Raw genomic sequence first — 24,411 nt, 5'->3', positions numbered from 1 at the left:
ATCTCCCTCTCTGTAATTCAGCCTTTCAAATGAAAAGAAATAAGCAAAAAAAAATTTTTTTTAAACAGCAAGGATTCAGCTTGCACCTTTTATAACTAATTTACACTTATTAATTATTTCTCTCCTCCAAATCCAGACAATGTAAATGCATGGGCTATATTTTACACATAATTCCAATTTGTAAATATATGCTTTACTTGAAAAGTGTTACAAAAATTTCAAGCTCTGAAACACTGTTTCTAAGTCAAAATTCAACTAAAGTTGGTCCCCTAAAGAATTAGGCCATTTTTACAAAGGGTCCAGGTTAAACTTAAAATTAGTGTTAACACCCAAGTCAAACTGGAAGCTATTTGGTTAATGACACCTCACTCATATCAGCAATAGTGCGTCAGTCACAAAGATTCCACAGCGCAGTGCCTGAAATGACACCTAGAACTAAAAAATGAGAGCACTAATAACGACAGCCTCAAGAAGCACACTTGAGGGCCCAGCATCACAGCCTGGTGGCTAAATCCTAGCCTTGCACATACCAGTATCCCATGTGGGCACTGGTTCATGTCCCAGGTGCTCCACTTCCCTTCCAGCTCCCTGCCTGTGGCCTGGGAAAGCAGTAGAGGATGGCCCAAAGCCTTGAGACTCTGTACCCTTAAGGGAGACCCATTGGATGCTCCTAGCTTTGGATCAGCTCAGCTCCAGCCATTGCAGCCATTTGGGGAGTAAACCAGCAAGTGGAAGATACTTCCCTCTGCCTCTCCTTTCCTCCTCCCCACCCACAGATCTGATCTACTTTCCCAATAAAAACACATAAAAATACATATATTTTTTTTAAAGTCAGATATACAGAGAGGAGGAGAGACAGAGAGGAAGATCTTCCATCCGATAATTCACTCCCCAAGTGAGCCGCAAGGGCCAGTGCACGCCAATCCGAAGCCAGGAACCAGGAGCCTCTTCCGGGTCTCCCACACGGGTGCAGGGTCCCAAAGCTTTGGGCCGTCCTCTTACTGCTTTCCCAGGCCACAAGCAGGGAGCTGGATGAGAAGTGGAGCTGCCGGGATTACAACCGGCGTCCATATGGGATCCCGGGGCATTCCAGGCGAGGACTTTAGCCACTAGGCCACGCCGCCGGGCCCATAAATGTATTTTTAAAAAGCGCTGCTTGGAGTGCCTAGGTTTGAGTCCTACATCCACTTCCAATTCCAGCTTCCTGCTAATGCCCTACTCCATAGGCAGCAGGTGAGGAACCAGAATGGGCATCCGGGATTAGGTTCTGGGTTCCTGGCATCAGGCTGACCCAACTGGCTGTTTTGGATATTTGGAAACTGAAGAAACAGATGGGGGATGTTTCTCTTACCCCCTTCAAATTAATAAATAGGAGAACTTAAAACATTTTATAGCATTTGTTTTATATAGTTGTTACTATTTTCCCCATTTGGAACTCAAGTCTCCCAATTTTAGTTATGACTAAACATTTAATCTTCTAACTTCAGGAGGAAAATCTTATAAATTTAATTTATAAGATCACACATACAACAAGTGGTACTAAATATGAAGGCCAAATTCAAACTCCCAAGGACCGACACATGTTATATAATCAAAGAACTAAATAATAACTAACTTGCATAAGAGGCCACTGCAGTGGTAAATCAGGTTAATCCTCCACTTGTGGTGCCTGCATCCCATATAGGTGCCAGTGCAAGTCTAAGCTGCTCCACTTCCCATCCAGCTCCCTGCTTGCAGCCTAGGAGAACAGCAAAGTATGGCTTAAGTCCTTGGAACCCTGTGAGAGACCCAGAAAGAAAGTTCCAGGCTCCTGGCTTCAAACTGGCTCAGCTCCAGCTATTGCAGTTATTGGCGAGCAAACCAGCAGATGGAAGATCTGTCTCTCCTCTCTGTAAATCTGCCTTTCAAATAAAAATAAGTAAATACTTTTTAAAATAATTTGCATAAAGTCATAGAGTTAACAAGACCCAAGACCTATAGGTCACCCAGCTACTGACTTCACTACACCAAATCAGATCGTTTCGTTGGCAATTCAAATGACTCATAAGTAAGAAAAACAACTGTCCCACATTTCCCTGTGAGAATGTAGCCAATTGTAACATCTCTTGATCAACAACATACTTAAAGCTCATGTAAATTCTGATAATCTAATTGCACTTGAAAATATTATTCAGGGCCCGGCGGCGTGGCCTAGCGGCTAAAGTCCTCACCTTTAAAGCCCCGGGATCCCATATGGGCGCCGGTTCTAATCCCGGTGGCTCCACTTCCCATCCAGCTCCCTGCTTGTGGCCTGGGAAAGCAGTCGAGGACGGCCCAAAGCTTTGGGACCCTGCACCCACATGGGAGACCCGGAAGAGGCTCCTGGTTTCCGGGATCGGATTGGCGCGTACCGGCCCGTTGCAGCTCACTTGGGGAGTGAAACATCGGATGGAAGATCTTCCTCTCTGTCTCTCCTCCTCTCTGTATGTCTGGCTTTCCAATAACAATAAAATCTTAAAAAAGAAAAAAAAAAGAAAAGAAAATATTATTCAGTCAAAACAAAAGAGTAAATGGCATTCTCATATTCTGCTTAAATCCTATGGCCCCTATGGAGTTCATTCAAAGGAGAAGCTACCTAAAGGATCTCTCCTACTTTGCAAAAATGGGCGTATCTACAGAAAGCTGTTTCTAGCTAACAGCGTGCTCTACTGCAGTTAAGTGTACACTGACTTATGTAAATAAGCTAAATAGGAAAGGAATGCCAAAAGGTGTTATTTCTAAGAAAATTAAGCTAAATCCTAAGGAAGACCTTAATGAAGATCGGTAGAATCTAGAAAGATTCTGTACCTAGTTTCCCAGGGCCTACATTTTCATCCCACTTTCAAGAAACCAATACTAGATACCACTGGCAATGCCTCTGGCATACAATTTATGGAAAGATGATCAGGAAACTCCACGATCAAAGAAAGAGATGGGGCCAGCGTCAGGTGACAGCAAGTGAAACCGCCATCTGTAGTGCCCGCATCCCAGAGCGCCACCTGAAGTCCCAGCTGCTCCACTGCCACTCCAGCTCCCCGCTAATGTACCTGGGAAAGCAGGAGAAGATGGCCCAAGTACTTGGGTCCTTGGCACCCAATTCCAGATAAAGCTCCTGGCTTTGGCATGGCCCAGCCTCTGCCATTACAACCATCTGAGGAGTGAGCCACAGTGGAGGACCTCTGATTCTCCTTCTCTCTGTAACTCTGCTTTTCAAATAAATGTATCTTTAAGAGAAAGAAAGAGCAGGAGGGAGGAAGAACGATTGGTCCAAATAAAAAGACAATCAAATAAAAATAAAATTGAGTGTATTAGGTAAAAAACCACTTAAGGCACTCATGTATTTTGAGTCCTTATGAACTGAGGTGCTAATCACGTAAGGTGGTAACAAGGATCTCAACCCCACTTGCAGCCACACTCTGCTGGAAAGAAGCAGAATGAAAACTCTGCATCCAAGAATGAGGCATCTCTCAAGGAACTGCAGGGCAGGAATGCACGCAACAAATCCTTACTGGCCATCTACTCCTAAACCCTCCATGCATCCTAAACAAAAATTCCTGCCCTCACAGAGGTTGCATGATAGTGTTTGGGATTAGGGAAAGAGACCACACAGTAAGGAAATTATACTATGAGAAAAGGTAGCAGCAAGTGCTATGGAGAAAACAGCAGTGCCCAAAGATTGAAAGGGGAGGGGATGCAGTTGTATTTAAGAGTCAGGAAGAACTTCATGACAGTGACATTCAAAGAAGCAAGAATGAAAGCTAACAGGAGAGTCAACCACGCAAGAATCTTGGGGGTCTGGGAAAGGGGCAGGGGCAGGCTGGAGGGAAACAAGCAGGGGAGACTAGCTTGTTAACTTGAGTAATCCAGGAAGATGGGAATAGTGGGATCTGGCAAGCTTCTACAGCCATAGCACTTGTCTTTATTCTGCAGGAGGAAGCGACTGCGGGAGTTTGAGGACAGGATGATTTGATCCGCCTGCTGTGCTGAGAAGACAGTAGAATGCCAGGACAGAAGCAGGACGATCAGTCAAGAAGCTAAATAGGATTGGGCATTAAGCCCAGCAGCAAAGGCACCAGTTAGGAAGTTCAAGATCCCCATCTAGTGCCTGGGTGTCCCTGCCCAGACTCCCACCTTCAGCTCCCTGCTAAAGCAGAAGGGGGAAAGCAACAGTGGTGGTTCAGATAGCTGGGTTCCTACTGTCCACCTTGGAAAACTCAACTAAGTTTCCAGCTCCCAGCTTTGGCCTTGGTCCAGTCCTGGACATCACAGGCATTTGGGAAGTGAAACAGCAAGTGATAGCTAGTGCTGCTGCCAGCACATGTGCTAATAGTGTTCTTAAAAACTGGCTACCTGGAAAATTTTAATCAAGACACAAAGAATGCCTTGCACCAGGGTAGTGAATAATGGAGGCAGTTAAGATCTGACCGGATTCTGGATTTGTTTTCAAGAAGAGAAAAAGCAGACTCCTACTTTTGAGGGAGTGCTGAACAGAGCTGCCATAAGATACAACCGTTAGACCACACCTAAGTTTTAAGACAAATTTGGAAGTTTGGGTTGACAACTGTTCATTCAGCTGGACAGATTCAGCAGGCTTTAAGAAGTGACACAGGAGGAGATGGCCAGAGAAAAATAATGCCATATTTTTCTCAGATACCATACCAGAGCACCTGAGCTCTGGCTCCAGCTTCGCATTAATGCAGTCAAGATGACTCAAGTGACTGGCTTCCTACTTCCTCAAGGAATACCCAGCTGGAATTCCCACCTCCAGCCCACCCAGCCTCGGCCACTGCAGGCCTCTGGGACTAGACCAGCAGATAGGAGCGCTGCTCTGTCATCTGTGACACCAGCATCCCATAGCAGCACAGGTCAGAATCGCAGCTGATTCACTTCCAATCTAGCTCCCTGCAAATGGCATGGGAACGCTGAAAATAGTCTGAGTATTTGGACCTCCACAGGATGGAGGTCCCAAGCCAGGTCCAGCTCCAGTCACCGTGATTATTTGCAAAGTGAACCAGCAGATTGAAGGTATATCTCTATCTGTCCCTTGCCCCCACCCAATAAAATACCAAAAACTCTATATGGGGTTTGCAGGGGCAGCAAGACAGCTCAATTGGTTAATCCTCCATCAGCATCCCATGCAGGTGCCAGTTCATGTTCCAGCTGTTCCACTTCCCATCCAGCTCCCTGCCTGTGGCCTGGGAAGGAGACGAGGGCAGCACAAAGCCTTGGGACCCTGCACCCGTGTGGGAGACCTGGAAGAAGCTCCTGGCTCCTGACTTCAGATTGGCTCAACTTGGGGCATTGTGGCCATTTGAAGAGTGAACCAGCAAACTGAAGAGCTTTCTCTGTGTCTTTCCTTCTCTCTATAAACCTGCCTATCCAAAAAAGGAAGAACTCCACATGGTAATGTATCAATAATGGCGCTCCTTATATACATACATAAATGCATATATTTATATGAATACAATGGGAAACTAATGGGTCTTTTATTAATACTGCCACCTAATCTTCATGAAAGGGTTAAACACTTGGAATCCTTAGCAATTTTGAAGAGTTTAACATACTTAAGAAAAATGTTCAGATACAAAATGTTTAGTCTGTGACATGTTAAGTCACAGTGCAAGATGAATGCAACATTACATCTCAGAAAGGTAAATGTAACACTATATTCTGATAACTGTGGTTGACAACTGAGAAACCGTTAGCTCTGCTACTAGCCACACAACTAGAGGAAATTTCTGGGTCAACGTCAGGATGGTGTGGTAATGCATTTAGAATCTACAAAAACATGTTTACCCATTTCAGCAGTGTCTTTCAACTAAAAAGGGGGAAGAAAAAGCTTTTATCAGAGAACACATCCAATATGAAAGTCTATGCAAGGCACCTCTACCAAAAAAAAAAAAAAAAAAAATTCAGCTGTAGGCAAGTTTAGCTCAAGTCTCAGGTGACTTGTCTTGAGCCACACTGAAGCTGCTGCTGCCGCAAGTCTACTAGGTGAGGTTGTGAGAACAAGTGCCACCTAATTCAGCCAAGTTCAAACATACAAGTGAACGCCCACACCCTTTCGAGGGTGGAGTCGACCCGAGGAGCTTATCTCTGGCAGGCTACTGGACAGCCGCATTTCTCAAGGCGTCCCACAAAGCACCTCAAAAAAAAACCCACAACTTCCAACACTTCATGTCAAGATTAGGTCGCTCTGCACAGTCTGCAGGCAGCGCTCCTTCAAGCAGCAGCTCAGGAATCCGCTCCCGGTACAGGCCCCACAGTTAGGAATCCGCTCCCTCCCTCCTCCCGGAAGGGATGGCTACCAAGGGAGCGCCCCCTTCCAGCCCCTTCCAGGTGCAGCAGGGCGAGGTTAGGACGCCACGCCCGCGTGGCGTCTCCAGCGCACCCCGTCCCCCTCTGCCACCCAGCCTCCCCCAAGCCGCGCCGCACGTTCCACACCAGCTCCGATGGCCCGGTACAAGGCTCTGAGCTGCCCATTTGGTTTTGTGGCCCAGGTCCCCAACACCAAACATCCCATTGTTGGGCGCAGAGGGGGAGGGGACGCCCGAAGAGGACACACCCCTCGGGGAGAGGAAGGCTAACTTGGTCCGTCACGCCGGGCCGTCCACTCATTTTTTTTTCCCCAACTCTTCCCATCACGCTGCTCTGCCTGCCACAGCGAGCCCTGCTGTGCACGGGGCAGGAAGGGCCAGGGAGAAAGGCCAATGCCCCCCAAGGACCCGGAGGGCGCGGCGAAGAGCGAAATTCCAGCATGGCGCAAGCGTGGCCCAGCTCTCCAGCCGCCCCAGCCACGGGACACGCACGCCCTCGGGCCCCAGGCGGAGCAGGCGGTAATCCGCCTTCTCTCCCGGGGGCCCTCGGGCCTAGCTAAAAATAGGCGCCTCGGTCACCCCGGGGCCCTCTCCCGACCTCGCCCTCAGGAGCCGTGCCCGCGAAGAGTCCCCGGCCACGATCCCTGACGCCGCGGCAGAACGGGGGTCGGGCCCAGCGAGGCCCACGCGGCCCCCGCCAAGCCCGCTCGCCAAGGCGGCCCGGCGTGGGCGGGAGCCCGCCGGCGGCTCCGAGACGCCCAAGGCCTAGCCGGCGGCCGCCGGTGCTCCGGCTCATGACCGGGCCGCGCCCCCCACCCCTGCCCGGCACGGCCCGGCCGTCCCGGGTCGCCCCCACGCCCAGCCCCGGGCGGAGCAGCCCTCCCTCCGGGAACCCCGCGCCCAGGCCCCGCGCGGCCTGCTCACCCTCACCGTGAGCGGCTGAGGAAGGAGATCGAGAAGAAGCGGCGGCGCCGGCTCCGCAGCCCGAGATGCCTGCTCGAGGCGCCGCCGCCGCCGCCGCTGCAGTCGCTCAGGTGCCGCCGAGCCGCCCCGCAGGAAACAGGCGGCTTCGGGGCGGGGCGGCTCCCGCACGTCCCGGCGTCTGGGCCGGCGCTGCCGGGAGACCAGCCCCTTAAAGGAACAGGCGCCCGCCGCCTTGGGGGGACACCCTGCGTCGCCCGCCTTGCTCCCGCACCCGGGACGTGGGCCGCCTCGTGGCCCCGCGTTCTCCTCACGGCGAGTCCACAGCCCTCAAGGGGAGGACTGAGGAAACCGGAGGCTCGGCAGTCTGCTCGTCTCTCCTGTTCCTGAGGCCGGCTTGGTCTCACGCCGCCCTGTCCCCGGAGCAGACCTGGCCCTCCACACCGGGTGATTTCCTTCAGCCGAGGGCCCCGTCAGGCTTTCTCCACAGAAATCACTAAAAACCGTAAATCCTCCGCCGTCCTCCAGTTGCTCTTAAAGTTCTCCTTCCGGCAGAGAGGGAAAAAAAGAAACCGACACAGAGAAAGTGTGCAATATGAGGGCGGCGGTCCTCCCGGCTGATTGCCATCCCAGGCTTCCTGCACGGGAGACCGCGCGGCCCTGCCCCAGGGCTGCGATGACCCGCGGGGCCCCACGCGCTCCCAGAGCGCGGCTGAGGAGCCAGACCGAGGTGGACCAAGTGCGGACGGACCAGAGCGGCCCAGAAGTTTCTACAGTTTGAAAGGGGCTGCTGTACTATGCACTTGCACTCTGTGGTAATTGTCGTCTGAGTTTCCAGGAGCACCTGCAAAGTGCTAATAAAGACTGAGCCATATGTAGTGGCAGCCCCCGAATTGCTGAGTGGACTGCCCATCTCTGTCACTGTATTCTCCAGAGAGTCTTTGTGGTTGAAACTCCACCAGCTGCCTCCTTTTCCGTTCTCGTCAGGATCACTCAGGATCACTCAGGATCACTCAGGGATCCACGGGCTGCGTTCCAGCGGGTGCCATGAAACCCGCTTAGTTGCAAGGGAAGCCACCAGATTCTGAACCCAAAGGGATAACAGCATTTCTTCAGTAGAGTTCAGGGCTTACAACCAACCGTGTCATGTCCTCAGGTTAGTACTTAAAAGCACCTTTTGACTTCAATGCACACACACACACAATGTAATTTCAGAGATGGTTAGTATTTAGATACAAGTAAGTCAAAGATCACTTACTTCTGCATTTCACACTTTGAAATAATGGCTACAAATGTGTCAACTACAAGAGCACTTCCAACATTTCATGTAAAACTAATCAAAGAGGCTGGCACAATAGCTTAGTGACTTAAGTACTTGCCTTGCATGCACCAGGATCCCATAAGGGCACCAGTTCGTATCCCAGCTTCGCACTTCCCATCCAGCTCCCTGCTTGTGGCCTAGAAAAGCAGAAAAGGATGGCCCAAGGATTTGGGATCCTGCCACCAAAATGGGATACCTGGCTTCAGACTGGCTTGGCTCCAGCCATTGTGGCCGCCTTGGGGCGTGAACCAGTAGATGCAAGATCTTTGTCTCTGTCTCTTCATCTCTCTGTAAATCTTGCTTTCCAAGAAAAATGAACAAATATTTCAAAAAGAGAAACTGGGATTGAAAGATAAACTGGTTTTTGTGTAAAGGAAACGTTTTAATCCAGGCATATTTATTCCATGATAAACATTTTTCATGAAACTTTCAAAGACCTGTCTGCTATGGTTGAAAGAGAATATGGTCCCTGAAATAAGGCAGACTTTGGGAAGTTTGAACCCCAGGGTTTTGGTGGATGGTGCTGGGAAGGGGAAGACCCTCCAGGTGGATGGTTGAAACAATTGGGCTGTTGGTAGGCCTTAGGGCACTGAAGCACTCCTTAGTCAGGTGGCCTTCCTGGAGGGAGGGCCTTAGGGCTCTGAAGCATTCCTTGGTCAGGTGGTCTCCCTAGAGGGGTCTCTGAGGGCCTGCCCAGTTGTCCTCTGATTCCTGGTTCACCCTGTGACCCTTCCTCTCTCTGCACAGGCCTCATGTAGCCATGTTGGGCTTCATCAGACAGATTGCTGAGTCCATGAGGACCACTAATCTTGGACTGTGAATCTTCAAAACCGTGAGCCAAAATCAACCTCTTTCATCCATAAGTAGCTTGTCTTAGGTATTTATACTGAGGAAAAGCTAACTCTTTGGTCCTGCAGCTTTTCTGGGTGAGCAAACTTTGACTTTTAAGAAAAAGTGCTTGGTTGCCTTGCTGTTTGTAGGCTTTCTGTTTATTCATATCAGAACAAAAAGATTTTCTAGACATTCTCTACATGGCAAGCCTCATTAGATATTAAGAAAAACCTCTAAGTTTTGAAGTATAGTATAATGTAATATAATTAGCTGCAATTAATATGTGATTAACCTAAGATATAATTAGTTTGGCTACTGTTTACTGCTCTCCAATGTCATTGAAATCAGTAACTAATTGTTCAAAAGATTAGCACATCTGGCATCTGAGCTCTCATTGCAATAGCTAATAACATTAAATTTTATTGAAAAGTATAAAATACGACACCTTTACTTAAAAAGTGCCCATCTCTCTTCTTTAAAATGTAACAAAAGTGAACTTCTTTCTGTGTTTTGGGAAAGTTTAGAGGAAAGCAAATGAAAAGAAAGCAACCTACTCCTGTGTGCCTGCAGATTTCCCCGAAGTGCTGGGTTATAGAGCAATTTCATTAGTACATGAGTAATAGATTGTATCTCCTGGCTCTACCACATCAGGGCTGAGCAGAGAAGCTACTCTCAGAGTTAGATGTGCAAGGAAGACTCCAGGTATGCCTTGTCTTCACTCATGGCATGAGGAGGCTCATATTTTCTCCCACGGCAGACCTAAAAGTGATTAGCTGTTTTAACAGAATATCTGGTGCATGAAAGGTTTCCCTTGTGCCCCTTTGGTAGATTCTTCAAATATGTTGCATTCAATTGTGTTTGTATCAGGTTAGAAATGATGAGGAATGATTTGTGCTATGCTCATGAAGTGAAGGGATCTATGTCCCCTACTTGTGAATCTGGAAGTGCTGGGTGATTGCTGTGACCCATAGGATATAATAGAAGTTGTGGGCTGAAAGAGATAGGCAGTTCCACTTCCTGTGTCTTAGAACCACCATGAAAAAGTTCCAATACCTTACCTCTCCACACGGGAGAGGCCCTGAGACTGCCTGAGGAGGAAGAAGGCATGGCCGAACCCAGCCTTCCACCTGTCTTCACTAAGAGCCAGATAGATGAATGAGGCCGTTGTGGACCTCAGACCAACTACACCACAAGTTACCTCCTGCCAGGTGACCACACAAAATACCAGAGTATAAAAATCACTAACCAAACCCTGTTGGAATCTCTGGCTTAGTTGATACAAGATAATTTTTGTGATTTTAGGTGGTCATGCAGTCATAGATAAATGAAACAGTTTTCTTCCAGTTCTCTACAGAGGTGCAAGCAATCTCCCACAATCAGGAAAAAATTTTTGCTTTGTTTATATGACCTCAAGACATCACTGGAACCTGCCAGGGAAATATGAGCAGGAGTGGATGGGTAAAGTTAGAATGTGGCGTAATTTAGCATGATTGGAATCGCCTTAATGCCTGCTCTCTTCAAAGGCTGCCTGATGAGTTGGAAATGGGTGGGTTAAATGGGGAGAGAAGAGCCAGCCCGTGCTTTCTGTGTAGAAACACTGAGTCAGTGTGTAATGTATGATAGCTCACCTAGTGTGTTATAGTAAAAGCAGCGTATAGAATAACTGAGTAATGCCAGGACACATGGCTGGCATAATAACACTTGAACCCAGATCTGTTTAACTCCCAAACAGATATGCCATGGCCATGTTTTAACACCTACATGTAAACTACTGGCATGTGAATATATACATTTTTACTTATTCATGATATCTTTGTCATTACCACAGTAAGATATATAACATGAAATCCAATCTACAGTGTTACTTCAATAACTAGCAGATAACATAAACTCTGTTGGCTGAATGTAATGCTGAAATGTGTACCTTTTTGTCTAAGTACCCCTAGCAACTGAAAGAAATAATAAACTAATAGATAGAGGAAGATAGCACCACTTGTTGAGTCTAAGACATAAGTGTATAACTGTGCATTACATGGTTATTCAACCTTTCTGTGCTTGAAATTTTTCATGATTAAATACTGAGGGGAAAAGTCCAGAAGAAACTCATTACTACTATGTAACACTTGCAGAAAACAAAAAAGAAAACATATGGACAAAAACAAGTGTTGTTGTCTGCTTTTTATCTTGTATGATGGTCACATTTCTTAGTGAATAGAGTTTGTGAAAATAAACCTTACAGTATTTTTTTCTCTAATGCAATTGCTCACAAGTCTTCCTTTTCCAGTTCTCAACTCTCCTTTGGGGTCCTGTCATAACCAATTGTTATGGCTCTTTTATTTGTGGGCGCTATCCTTTTACTAGTAGGATGTATGGCCTGGGGAGTAATGGAAAATTGCTGCAGCATTCTTTCATCCTCACATCATAAGTTGTCTGTTTGATAGGTTTTATCAGTTTTGATTGTTTACCATTAGGTCTTCAGTAAGGCTTAAATAAAAAATATGGTCACCATGTGAGCTGCTAAGTGTCCCAAAGCCTTCATGCTGACCATCCCTGCTGCAGCTATGACACATGGTTTACAGATTCAGGCAAGAGGATATGAATGGGTCAGCACAACCTATCACCACTGTTACTCAAGTAACTGTTAAGAATATGACCTTATAGGCCCAATGTGGTAGCATTGTGGCTAAAGTCCTCATCTTGAACACGCCAGGATCCCACATGGGTGCCAGTTCTAATCCCAACAGGCCCGCTTCCCATCGATCTCCCTGCTTGTGACCTAGGAAAGCAAATGAGGACGGCCCAAAGCCTTGGGACTCTGCACCTGCTTGGGAGACCTGGAAGAGGCTCCTGGCTTCAGATTGGCTCAGCCCTGGCCATGGAGGCCACTTGGGGAGTGAATTAACAGACAGAAGATCTTCCTCTCTGTCTCTCCTCCTCCTTTCTGTATATCAGACTTTCCAATAAAAATAAAATAAATTTAAAAAAGAAAAACCTCTCCTAGTGGTGGAGAGAGAAGAGAGCAGATGGTGTGGTGCTAGCTGAGCCTAGGGTAGAACAAGCATTTAAAATTTTCATTTGAACTTTGAGTATTGGTTGTTAGGATGTATCACAGAAACCAGAACCAAAGGAGGGAGTATGCTGCCAGAAGAACCTCAAGGAAAACTACCACAAACATTAGAAGTAGCGTGCTGTAAAAGAAAGGGTGGAGACATTCAACCAGTTAGTATGAGAGTTGGAAATAAAGTTCTACCAGAATATGGAACCAGGTAAGTAGTCCTGGAGAAAAAGAATTGGTTTTATATTTAGAAATGGAGACATTTGGGGAAAATATGTAGATGGAAATCTATTGGAATGGTATCACATGAAGCTGCTCATCCACTGAAGTTCTGAAATCTTTCATCATGTAAATAATTTGCGTTTCTTTTCTAATAAACAAATGCTGTCTAAAAGTAGAATAAAATAGACTATGTTCTGATGAGGGCAGACCCATAGCAGCAAGTCAAAAATCCAATCAGTAAATATTCCATCATACTAAATGTTGCAATAGAAATGTATACTTAAAATTTTTATTCTTCAAGATTATGTTCTCTTATTTTTATTTGGAAGACAGGGAGACAGAGAGACAGAAAGCAAGTATCGTCAGTAGCATCCTACCTGTTGCGCCAAACACCACCCCTTCTTCCCTGTGCTCGCTTGTTCAACCATGCTTAGGTTTGTTGGCTCTTGTTCAGTTCTTCTACGCTAACTCCTGGAACCAGACAGTCCTTGCCCACCATTTTTCTCCCTGTGGTACAACCCCACGATTCACCTTTGTAAGCTCTGTTCCCTTGACATCTGACTATAGTTATAATTTGCCACTTCCTTTCCATCTGGGCCAACAATTTTTTAAAAGCTAACTTTTAGTACATCTGCATGTTGTTTGGTAAATTTCATATTTGTGAAAACAAGTAAACAGACTTCAAGTTCTGTGACAACCTGTTATTCTATGAAAGCTCTAGAATAATTTCTCTGAGTGCCAAGTAACATGACTCAGAGCACTGGATGGCAGTGCTCTCGGCCTCCCCAGGGACGTCACCCATCAGCAGCAATGGCCTTCTTGTCTATCTCCAACCCTTTGTTCTCTCTCTCTCTGACAGCCTTGAGTGCATCCAGGACTCTCTCTACTTAATGGGAAAAAATGTTCCTTCAAACGTCAGACCTCATCTATCTACTTCATCTCCTATAAAGACATGTTTTCACTTGGTTGATGGGCTAGCTAATAGACGTTCATTTGACTGTATTTTCACTACTCCTTCAAGCCTATGATAATCTGCTTTTACATCTACAACTTGGTCCTGAAACATTTCTTACCACACTTACCCGTGACATGCTTGCTGCTAACTCCAGCAAAATGTTTCAGTGTTTCGTAGAATTCCTCTGTTGCACATGACACCACTGATTACTGCTTGAAAAGCTTCTCTTCCCTTGATTTCAGTAACATCACCCACAGGGTTCCCCTGAAATGCTGGGCAAAATTGCCTCTGACAAGGGAACTCGTTCTACAGCAGAAAGCGTGCAGCAATGAGTTAAGGCCTAAAGGACTCAGCAAAAGTAGCAGACACCACAGAATGGCTGGGATGGCTATCCAGATTGAATTGAGGTGACAAAAGAGAGACCAAAGTAATGCTTACTAAGATGAGAATGTTGTTCTACCAGAGGCAATACAGGCCACAAGTTAGCTCCCCATACCTAGACAGAATCTATAGGTACAGACACCAAGAGGAAAAGTAAGAATGCTTCCTCCCAGTGTTATGCCCAATGATCTACTTAAAATTTTTTGGCTTCTGATTGCTGCAGATTTCAAGGTCTTCGTTCTCAAGGGAAGAATGCTTCTAGCAGGAGACATAGTCCTATTTGAACTGAGGGTTGAGGCTTCCATCTGGCCATTGTGTGCGTCCATTTCTCACACAACTGAAGAGTAAGACAGCAGTGGATTGAACTGCTGCTTACTTCCCTCACAATGAGGGTAACAAACTTGTGCCAGTTTGCCTGAGATTTTTCCTGTTTAATCATTCAAAGTCTCACATCTCAGGAAATGCCTCAGTCAGACCCTGGCAAGTAGGGTCACTAAACCAGTTTTCCCAAGTCCTTGAAATTACTCAGTGGAAAATACTCAGTAAACTTACTTCCAGTGGATCTTACAACAGGCAGAGTCTGTCCCCAGACTCCCAAAATACATCCTTCAGGACACTCAAGCTTTCTTTGTATCCCAAAGAGAAATTTGTGGTATTAGTACTAACTTCACTTTTGTTGTCAGACAACATCTTCAGGGGCTTGGGTGTATCTGAGACAGTGATGCCCTTGACAAATTGGAGGGAAAGGGCAGAAGTGCTGGCTAACACACACTTCAGTTCATTCTTTGTGATATACTCCTATTGTCCAGAAATGATGTGCTGCCTTGATCTTTACCCTTCTAATTAATTCTCATTCATCTGATCTTCCCAGCAGTACAAAAAAGTTTTTGTCCTAGAGGGACTGTAGAAATCATCTAGTCCAACCCAAATATTTCATTTTTACTTGTAAATGTTCTTTTTTTAACTTTTTAGAATTTTTCTAATTTAATTTTTAAGTCATTAATGAAAACATAAACATGTGTGCATTTAAGGGCTACCATGTGGTACCTTGACACACGTACAAATAACATAACTCTGTCCTTAAACATGCATAGTTTTTTATGGTAAGAACATTTTAAATCCTTTTCTTAAGCTTTTGAAAGATGTATTCAGTATATTGTCATAATCCATAATTACTCCATGCTATTGTTTGTTTGTTTGTTTGTTTGTTTGTTTGAAAAGCAGAACAACACACAGAGATGTTTATGTGCTGGTTCACCCTGCTGTGCCATAGAACACCAAAGCTTATTCTGTGATCTATCACTTAATACTTATTAGTCAGCCTTTCTCCTCTACTCCATTATTGCCCTATAATTATGGCTTGGGTTTGTGATTTGTCATTTTTCCCAGGCATTTATTTCCTCAACTGACCAAAAATTACACTTGGAAATTTAACCCACTGATTATTTTCACGTCTGTACTGGTTTTGAACTTCAGCTTTCACAACCACAGTGTTCTCTAGCATCTCGTAAAAATCACTAGTCAATGAGAGCCTGTTGAGGACGGACCATGATCGTGTAAGTACTGTACATTAGTCTCATTTTCTATTGTGTCTTCGTAATGAGATCTGTGATTGTCAAAAGATCTGCTTCCATATGGGCTGGGCTTACGGCGCCAAACACGGAGTAGAACTCAAAAATCACGATTAAGATGCATTTCATTTCAGAAGAGAAACAACTGTGATAAAACAAAGCCCTCCCACAAAATTTCCACTTATTTGGTGCTACTGTTCACCAAATAATAGGGGAAATAGACCACTGGTCTTACATTCCATTCTTATGAACCAAGGACAACAGTAAAGAGAGAAGAAATTGTCAGAAACAATCAGCTATAGTTTTAAATACTGTGGAACCAAGAAATAATCACTATGCCTAAAATCTCATGTTAGTTTGTTAGGATCTACCTTTCATGAACTTGCCAGGACAAAAAGGGGGGGCGGATTTCTAAAGAGAGATTTATTTCTTAAAGATTTATTTGTTTGTTTTTTATTGGAAAAGCAAACTTAGAAAGAGAAGGCGAGACAGAGAGAAATATCTTCCATTCGCTGGTTCCTTTCCAAAGTGGTCACAATGGCTGACACTGAGCTGATCAGAAGCCAGGAGCCAGGAATTTCCTCCAGGTCTCCCAGGCGGATGCAAGGTCCCAAGACTTTGTGCCATCCTCTGCTGCTTTTCCAGGTCACAAGCAGGGAGCTAGAAGGAAAGTGTAGCAACCAGGATACAAACTCACACCACACTCATATGAGATCCAAGTGCTTGCAAGGTAAGGATTTAGCCATTGAGCCAATCATGTCAGACCCTAAAGAGAGATTTTTTTAAAACCATTTTTTTCCTCCTTTGACTTTTAAAGTCACTATTTTATGCTTGTACTTCTCCTATTGCATGCATTAGGCTTGCTATAGGAGACCTCAATTCTCATTGGCTCAGGAGCTTGTAAAGAAAACAAGTCGAGAAATGCAAATGTCAGCAGCAGCTAATTCCTTTCAGCTTCTAGCCCAAGAGTAGAATATACAATGCCAATGTAAAAGCCTCCATCCCAGCATTAATGCTGCACCAAGATCTTCTACAAATACTTTCATTTGAAAGTTATTTAGTATTGAGAAAGGAAAACTAAAAGATATTTCTGAAAGGGGGAAAAATGAATTAAGAAGAGTTTGAGAATGTGGAGAAGAAATTGGAATTCATGTGCATTGTTAGTGAGAGTATAACATGATGCAGCCTCTGGAAAATGATGATGCCATAAAAATTAAACATTAAATTACCACATATTCAAACATTTCTACTTCTGAGTCTATGCTTGAAAAGATAGAATGCAGAAACTGAAATAGAATATGTGTAACCAGTGTTCATAGCAGCATTATTTGTAAGAGGCTCAGAATTACAGAGAAGGGAAGAGAGAGAGAGATCTTCATCTGCTGGTTTAATCCCTAGATGACTACAAAGAACCAGGACTGGACCATGCCAATGTCAGGAGTGTAGAGCTTCTTCCAGGTCTCCTATGTGGGTTCCTGGGACCCAGGTAGTTGAGCCATCTTTATCTGTTTTCACAGGCCATTAGCAAGAGGCTGGATTGGAAGTGGAGTATCAGGCTAAGATACAGGCGCTAAGAGTCTGATGGGAAGGGAGCTCCCCACTTGGAGATACTGTAAAGGGAGCCTTATTACATTCTGCTGGTGCCCTTGAGCACTTTGCTGCATGCTCCAGCTAGCATTTCAAAAAAGTGGCAAGCACCTGGGTCAGAGATTGGCTCAGATGATTGTACCCTCAATCTTGGCATGAGATTTCTACTGCCCACTCCCTCCCTGTTTTTGTCCAGAGGCCTCATAATATATAGCACTGGGCCCACAGTCTTGTATTGTGGCTTTTTATCATATTGAAAAATTATGCTGAACAAGAAAGAGTCATGTTCAGCTCACTGGAAAGTTGTGTTCCCAAGAGTGAGTGTGGTTGGAAAGATGAATCAAAGGTCTGTATTTTGGTTTGTGGCTCTGGTCGGTGCTTGCCTCTGTACCACTCAAGCTGCTCATTTCAGTGCAAAGTAATCAGTGTTTCCCAGACTGTACGTGCCAGCGTGCTGTACGTGCAGCTGCTGCCTTCCATCCATCACAGCCTAACTCACCCCGTTCCAAATTCCAGGTCAGCATTTCCTGATTGCATTCCTTGTCCCCGTTATGCTTCAAGCTGCCCTACTTCTAGCCATTCATCATCCTGCAATTGTTGCTGTTAGCTTTCTTGCATGGCCAGTCCTGAAAAGTGTGCCAGAGAGGAATGCTGTATGCTAGGATGGCACCCAGGATCTGTCAGTGATCTGAAGCGTCACAGATAAATGCCACTGGTGAAATCTGTGCTGAAGCTACATGCAACATCCAAGGACATTGAATGCTCAGTTTCATCTCCACAGAAGCAGAAAGTATCCTTGCTTCCAACTCCTGTGATGGAGTAGTGGTTAAACATCCAGGCTTTCAAGTCAGACTGCAGGGGGCCTGGCACACAGTTGAGAAGTTAATTCAACTTTCCTCTGTTAAGCACCTCTTGCAGTCATTCCCAGAACTGGAGGAATTAATGCAAATAAAATAATTAGGGGATGCCTATCACATTGGTGTTTGCAATTGCATTTTTCTGCTCACTCTGCTTACCTATGCTTCGGCTGACCATATCAGATCACTTATTTGTTTCTTCAATCAATATTTACTGAGTGGCTGTGATGTTCCAGGCACTGTGGTAGGGATCCATCTGCTTTACGGTAAAGCCTTGACGTAGTCATCAGGGAGACCCCCTTCCCATTCAGGGCTGTGCTATGTGAGAGGCAGTAAGAAGGAATCCTGGGCAAGCTCTCAGATCAGGTAGAAGAGTCAGAAAGGAGAATGCAAGGTACCACATCCGTCTGCCTAGATGTGCATCATCTGCCTCCTGGAGCCTTGACATACTCCTAGGCAGAGGGAAGCTTGGAGGAAGGATGGAGCTGATGGAAGGGGAGGTGCACCAATGACTAAGCTTAACTTTCTAGCCAGTGTGCCAAGGTAGAGGTTCAAAATAGAGTTAAATTGATTTAGAGAAAATTACTAAAGTGAAGCATATGAAATAGTGGATATTTGAATGTTTTGGACAGGCAAAAATATCAAATTCATATAACTCAACATCCAAACTGTGTTATTTCTTGCACCCCTGAATTTTTAGACTATATTCAAAGATGCCACACCTGCTTTAAATTGCCTGAGAAAATTTTCAACACAAGAATCCTTATCAGGAGCCTTTGATGTTAAAAATCAAAGACAAGCCTGATTCATGTCCCAGCAACCCTGCTTCCCATCCAGCTCTCTGCTTATTGCCCGGGAAAGCAATCGAGGATGGCTACCTGCCTGGGAGACCCAGAAGAAGCTCCTGGCTCCTGGTTTCAGATTGACTCAGCTCTGGCCATTGAGGTCACTTGGGAAGTGAATCATCAGACAGAAGATCTTCCTCTCTGTCTCTCCTCCTCTCTGTATATCTAACTTTCCAATAAAAATAATAAATCTTTGGGAAAAAAAAGCAAAGATAAACTGGATGACATGTCCACCTGTGTGAAGAATTTAATAAGAGCTGACCTGTAGGGAGGCTTGTTTATTTGGTGCTATAAACCAGCATCTACTGAACAGATTTTCTTCCAACTTTTTACCTGGATAATATTTCTTCACAAAACAGATTTATTAAAAGCTGAGGTTTCTAAAACTTTTGAAATATCACAATACCTGGTGGTCTGTATTCCTTGCCAACTTCCTTATCCTTGATAGATCCTTTAAATATATCCTCATCTGGTTGGATCTAGGGTACAGATTACACATTTTGGAAACAATGACTTTCAGTATTATGAGGATCATATGTAGTTGATCTGAAATGAATGTCAAAACATGTATCACGTATCTCTCAAGCAAGTGTACTCAAAGCACTAGAAAACTCTCTTTATAAAAACTTATTTAAAAAAAAAGATAAAGGTATACATAGGTATTTAGGTGCAAAGGTTAAACCAGTTAGAGAATAATGGTCACGCTCGAAATAAGATGCATGAGGTCCAACGGTGTGGGGGAGTTTCAGGAAGACCACAGGGATGATGTAGGTACCCAGGGCTAACAGCAGCAGCAGTAGAACTGGTCTCACCATTAGGCCCAAAAGAAAAGGACCAAGAAGGGTCCAGACCAAATGCAGCTAGAAGCCACAGGCATAAGAGCCTGAGAAAGTGGCAGAGCAAGGAAGTAGAGGATGTATCTGAGAAGGAGAACCACATTTTAAGACTCCTGGATTCTTTTTCTCTTGAGGCTAGGGCTGGTTTAGTAGACTGTTTTCAGCTTGCTGTTAAAGACAATGAATTAAGCAGGCCCAGCACGGTAGCTTATGGCTAAAGTCCTCACCTTGAACGCCCGGGATCCCATATGGGCGCCAGTTCTAATCCCTGTAGCCCAGCTTCCCATCCAGCTCCCTGCTTCTGGCGTAGGAAAGCAATCGAGGATGGCCCAAAGCCTTGGGATCCTGCACTTGCATGGGAGACCTGGAGGAAGCTCCTGGCTCCTTGTTTCTGCCTTCAGATTGGCTCAGCTCTAGCCGTTGTGGCTGCTTGGGGAGTGAATCAATGGACGGAAGATCTTCTCTGTCTCTCCTCCTCTCTATATATCTGACTTTCCAATAAAAATAAATATCTTTTTAAAAAAGATAATGAATTAAGCAACAAACAAAAACTCAAAGTAATAATACACGTTGCAATGAGATTGCTTCACATATGATGCAGCTGTTGCTTGTTTTCCATTATCCATTCAGCCCTAATTCTCCAATCGCGCTAAAATTCTTATCTCCCGCAGAATCGTATGGCAATAACAGGCAGACAAAATAGAAACTATGTACAATTCCAATCTCTGAAGTCTCTGAATCCACAGTATATTCTTGGACTGTGGATTAATCCATCCAAATTGTGCCAACCAACCCAGAGATGCCTCGTGCCTCACCAGCTGTTCCAGCAGCTGCAGCCAGACACAGTGTTGTCCCCACAATATTTATGTCAGTGAACTGCCACCAGGTGACATCAAACTCCAGCAGGGACAATGACAAATTGAATGGCAGAGCTAAAGTCTTAGCACGCTCAGCAGTCCTGTTTGTGACTTACCCTCTGTCAGCTTACTAACCAATCAGTAATAAAAAGTCATCTTTCACTGCTTGGGGCGCCACAACTTAAAGGGATGACATTTAGTGTTTCAAATCTAAAATAACCATTTGTGACAAATATCTTTCAACATCTAACTTGTCTCTCATTCTCAACCCTGGATGGCCATAATGCCAAAAAAGAAAAAAAAAAAGTTGCTTCTCTTTTGAACTTTATGAAACAGCAGAAGTGCTGACAATAGCAGAACCAGCACATGGCCTGAAACACCACACCCAAACTTGTTCACATTCACAGTGCGTTATCTGTGTTACAGGGAGAGTAAGATTCCCTCTAAAAACATCCAGTTCCCCTGGAGTGAGAACCTTCTAGAGACAATGACATGAGTGACTGTGGAGTCTGCTCTGGTCTCCTTGTCACCTGGGGCTGTCTAACCTGTCATGCCTCCTTTCATGTAGATCTGCAGGCACAAGGCCATCATTTTTTGGTATCTTTGGCCCTTTGCAGGAACTCTCAAATTTTGACTGTTTCCAGTTCGTCTTGAAGAAGGCTGCAGGAACTCAAAAGACACCTACTCCTCTCTCTGCTCGTGGCCTAGGAGCTCTCTCTGCTCTCACACAAGAGCTCAGTTCTCTCTGGTCACCCATAAGAATATGCTCTTGTTTCAGTTCCTTTCTTTCTGCCCAGAATGTGAGCCTCCACAGGGTTAACTTGTGGAAAGAAAAATTTCCTGATTGATCTCTGAGTTGAAACCAAGTGCCTATTTGGGCAGGGACTCGTGTTATGTGACCTTTGAAGTTCAACACTTCAACATTTTTCCTGGCTGCTAAAGCTTGAGTTATTTTTAATTTTTTATTTTTAAACATGCATACAGTAAAGTTTACCTCCCCTGGTATGCAGTTTTATGGCTTTAACAAACACAAGAATGTTTAAGCCACCATCACAGTCAAGATTCAGAAGTTTGTCACTCCAAAATAATTCCTTTCGGCTACTCCAGGGCGACCACCTGGTGGCCCTGATGACCACCAGTCTGTTCTTTTTCCCTGTACACCTTACTTGCAAGAATGCCACATAAATGAAACCAGACAGTGTGTGGCCTGTGCATCTGATTTGTTTCACAAAGCACCTGTATCTGTGACTCATTTGCATTGCTGTGTACCACCTGATCGTTCCTTTTCATCCTGTATGGAATATTAGTATCCTATTTCTGCTGTTACAAATTACCACAAACATGGTGGCATAAAGCAACAGGAATGTATTCACCTCTGGGGAAGTCAGACATCCTCTGCTGGGTCAAAGTCAAGGTGTGAGCTGGGACCCTAGATCCTCAAGGGCAAAGCCCTTTCTTGTCTCTTCCATTCCTTGGCTTAGAGCCACATCATCTGCCTCTGAGGGGCAGCGCCTCCTCTCCGGTCTGCTTAGAATTAGAATGGCATTTATCCTCCTCAGAAGGACAAATGCGAGTCTCCCCATTCTAAGGTTCTTAGCAGTACTTCATCAGAATAGGCTTTTGTTTGTTTTGTTTTGCTGTGTATCAGTGCTGTAACTGTTGTACAGCTTCTTCTTCAGGCTTCAATGTGCATATACTACAGAGAACATCCATTCTCCCACACAAGATACTTGGGATAGTTATATAAAAACTGAAATGAATATTTGTATTTGCAATTTTTAAGAATGTCAGTTTTCATTTCTCTTGGGTAAAAACCTGAGAGTTATATTGCTGGGTCAGAAACTAACATGAAAGTTCATGAAAAAAATAAAGAATTGAGTTTATTTTGGTGCAAACAAAAGTTTGAAATGCATGCCTACAGGTCAGAAAGTTCACAAAAATGAGTATCATGAAAATCTGCATGGATTCTAAACAATTTAGGACTAAAATAAGCTTATCTCTTAATCTCATTTTCCAAAAGTGAAACACATGCAATGCATGTTCAACTTCGTAAATTGTCAAACTGTTTAACCAATATTATATGAGAATATTAATTCTTCCCGCAGCCTGGTCAATAGTTACATTGTCAAGTAACTGAGATTTTTTTCTTTTGTTTTAGACCTTCTAGTAAGTGTATTTTCTTTGTGGTTTTAATTTGCATTTCCTAATATGATTGAGCAATTTTTCATGTGCTAAAATTTTAATGTTGCATCATTTCATGTCCTCTCTAACTTGGCTATTGTTTTAGTTAGCTGCTTATTTGCATAGTTATTGCTTAGAAACAATTAACCACTGAGTAGGTGAAACACTTAGAGTTATTAGCTTTTCTTTTTTTTTTTTTCCTTAATATTCATTTATTCATTAATTACATTGCATTACATGACACAATTTCATAGGTACTGGAATTCCCCCCCCTTCACCCCAAACCCTTCCCCCATCATGAATTCCTTCACCTTGATGCATAACCACAGCTCAAGTTCCGTTGAGATTCCCTAATTAAAAGTTTACACCATACAGAGTCCAGCATCCCACTTGTCCAGTTCAAGTTCAACGGCCTCTTAGGGAGGCCCTCTCAGGTTTGTAGGCAGAGCCAGCAGAGCGTCACCTCGATCAATTAGAAGCTCCAACATATCATCAGCAACAGTCCAGGTATGATGAGGCTGGTGCAGAGTCCACTGATTGACATAGTCCATCTTAGGGTTTCCCCTTGTCCAGTTTTCCGCTGGAAGCATAAAGCTGAGGTGGTTGATTGATCTACTCCATTTTCCATCTTTTCTTGGTTAATGCTTTGATTCCTCCATTTTGTTCAGGGGAATCCCCCTAAAAAAAAACTTTGAGGCATTCCCAGTCCAGGCTCCTACATGTACTACTAGTAAGCACAGTACTCGCCACCGTCCATCACTCCGATCAGCTGATGGTTTTAACCCTTGGGTTGGTTCTCTTCTGAGCCCCGACCTCTATTGGAACCAATGAGTATCGCATCTCTCCCCGGCTCTGCCCATCACACTCTCGTCCCTCACCTAAACCAGTGGGAGGAGTGCTGGTCGGGTGTTGCATTCCCTACTAGCACAGGCCATTTCACCTTGGCATTTTGTGTTTTGTACTTTTTTTTTTTTATCGCAACCAAACCCGGCCAGGCCCCCACACAGTTTCAGCACTTGGGCTTGCCAGTGGATGACATGAACCGACTCAGCCTGGTCTGCCCCAACCCGAGCCAAGTGTATTCCAGTGGGTCACATTCCAAAGCCTCTTCTGGGTTATTTACCTCCATGCTTCTTGCGTTTATTTGTAGAGTCAGTGTCCTGTCAGAGGAACTGTTCAGGTTCCTCCCTCCGACTCCTTCATGGTGTCGGGCTTCACGCATTCCAGCAGGTCCTTCGGCCAGCTCCGCTCTTCAATCCATTCTGGTTCCTGCTGTTGAGAGTTTCAGCCCAGCTACGGCTCGTCCATACCCACGCGTATCTCATATATGGCTCAGATGGGGTTGAGGCCTAGCCGAGCCCGTCCAACGTCTATCCTGGTCCTCCGGAGCACCAAACTGTGCTGTGGTCTAATCCGGCATGGTGCGTCAAAGCCGAATTGATATTTGTGCCAAGGGATTACAACTGTGACCCGACCAGAACTCAGCCTCCCTCCAGTTCCTGTGCCCCTTAGTGGTAGGCTCCACGCAGCCAAGGCCTCCACCACGCTCTCCAACCAGGCCTGTTGCCAGCCACTGTTAACTATGCCAGAGGTTGCTCTGGTCAGCCCAGAGCATCCTATAGACTGTCATGCCTCCTGCATAGACTCCACCGGCCC

The 24,411-nt window shown here is 45.0% G+C and overlaps 1 protein-coding gene across 4 annotated transcripts in view; it reads right to left on the bottom strand.

Moving 5' to 3' along the window:
• Positions 1-7,431, bottom strand: part of KTN1 (kinectin 1) — a 97,660-nt gene extending 90,229 nt beyond the window's left edge. For 2 of the 4 annotated variants that reach the window (XM_058666483.1, XM_058666484.1), the window contains exon 1: positions 7,266-7,431. The gene's annotated coding sequence lies outside the window, so the exon portion shown is untranslated. The remainder of the gene's footprint in view (positions 1-7,265) is intronic. The other 2 variants (XM_058666486.1, XM_058666487.1) reach the window with 1 other exon arrangement.
• Between the last annotated feature and the right edge of the window lie 16,980 nt (positions 7,432-24,411).

Source organism: Ochotona princeps, chromosome 6 (assembly GCF_030435755.1).
Source record: "Ochotona princeps isolate mOchPri1 chromosome 6, mOchPri1.hap1, whole genome shotgun sequence".
NCBI classification, from domain to species: Eukaryota; Metazoa; Chordata; class Mammalia; order Lagomorpha; family Ochotonidae; genus Ochotona; species Ochotona princeps.
Note: the sequence above shows the minus strand (reverse complement) of the source record. Positions and strands in the feature narration are given on the sequence as shown.